The sequence below is a fragment of the Arachis duranensis genome, chromosome 3, assembly GCF_000817695.3.
Source record: "Arachis duranensis cultivar V14167 chromosome 3, aradu.V14167.gnm2.J7QH, whole genome shotgun sequence".
NCBI lineage: Eukaryota > Viridiplantae > Streptophyta > Magnoliopsida > Fabales > Fabaceae > Arachis > Arachis duranensis.
Genome location: NC_029774.3, coordinates 98,850,131 through 98,851,941, shown reverse-complemented (window position 1 = coordinate 98,851,941; position 1,811 = coordinate 98,850,131).

Genomic DNA, 1,811 nt, shown 5'->3' with positions numbered 1-1,811 from the left:
GGTTGTGAATCCAACCATATTCTAGCTCTGTCTCTTACAGCAAAAGGGAAAAGCATGAGTCTGTAGACTTCAGGATCAACTCCATTCGTCTTTACAGTCTCACAGATATGCAAGAACTCAGTTAAAAACTAATAAGGATCTTCAGATGGAAGTCCATAAAACTTGCAGTTTTGTTGCATTAAGGCAACTAGCTAGGTTTCAGCTCAAAGTTATTGGCTCCAATGGCAGGAATGGAGATGCTTCTTCCATCAAGTTTAGACGTTGGCTTTGTGAAGTCACCAAGCATTCTCCTTGCATTATTATTATTTTTGGCTGCCATCTCCTTCTCTTGCTCTAATATTTCTGAAAGGTTACCTTTATATTGTTGTAACTTAGCTTCTCTTAATTTTCTCTTCAGAGTCCTTTCAGGTTCTGGATCAATTTCAACAAGAGTGCTTTTATCCTTGTTCCTGCTCATATGAAAGAGAAGAAAACAAGAAAAGAAAGAGGAATCCTCTATGTCACAGTATAGAGATTCCTTTATGTTAGTAGAAGAAGAAAGGGGAGAAGAGTGAAGAAGAGTGGGTTCGGATATTTAGGTGAAGAGAGGTGAAGAGAAGTGTTAGTAATAATTAAATAGAATAAGAGAGAAGAGATAGAAAATTCGAAAATAATTTTAAAAAAAAGGTTTAGTAATTTTCGAAAATTAGGAATAAGATAAGATTAAAATTAAAATTTAAAACAAAACGAATTTTTGAAAAAGAGATGAGATATTTTCGAAAATTAGAGAGGGAAAGTAGTTAGGTTGGTTTTGAAAAAGATAAGAAACAAACAAAAAGTCAAAGAGTTAGTTGAAAAAGATATTAAAATCAAATTTGAAAAGATAAGAAGATAAGAGGTTAGATAAGATATTTTGAAATCAAATTTTGAAAAAGATAAAATTTTTGAAAGAGATAAGATAAAAGATAAAAAGATTTAATTTTTAAATTTAAAATTACTTACTTCACTAACAAGAAACTACAAGATAAGATTCTAGAACTTAAAGATTGAACCTTTCTTAAAAAGAAAGTAACAAACTTCAAATTTTTGAACCAATCACATTAATTGTTAGCTAATTTTTGAAAATTTAATGTAAAGATAAGAAAAAGATTTTGAAAATATTTTGAAAAAGACTTTTGAAATTTTCGAAAAATAAAAAAAATGAAAAAACAGATATAATTTTTGAAAAAGATTTTGAAAAGATAAGATTTTTAAAATTGAAATATTGACTTAACTTGTAAGAAACAACTAATTTTTTTAAAAATTTTTGACCAAGTCAACCCAAAATTTCGAAAATTTGGAGGGAAATAAGGAAAAGATATTTTTTTGATTTTTGAATTTTTAAAGATGAGAGAGAAAAACAACAAAAATACTCAATGCATGAAATTTTTAGATCAAAACAATGAATGCATGCAAGAATGCTATGAATGTCAAGATGAACACCAAGAACACTTTGAAGATCATGATGAACATCAAGAATATATTTTTGAAAAATTTTTAATGCAAAGAAAACATGCAAGACACAAAACTTAAAAATCTTTAATGCATGGACTCTAACAAACGAAAAATGCATATGAAAAACAAGAAACAACACAAAACAAGAAATCATCAAGATCAAACAAGAAGACTTACCAAGAACAACTTGAAGATCATGAAGAACACTATGAATGCATGGAATTTTCGAAAAATGCAAGAAAAATTTTTAAATAATGCAATTGACACCAAACTTAAAAATTGACTCAAGACTCAAACAAGAAACACAAAATATTTTTGATTTTTATGATTTTATTAAT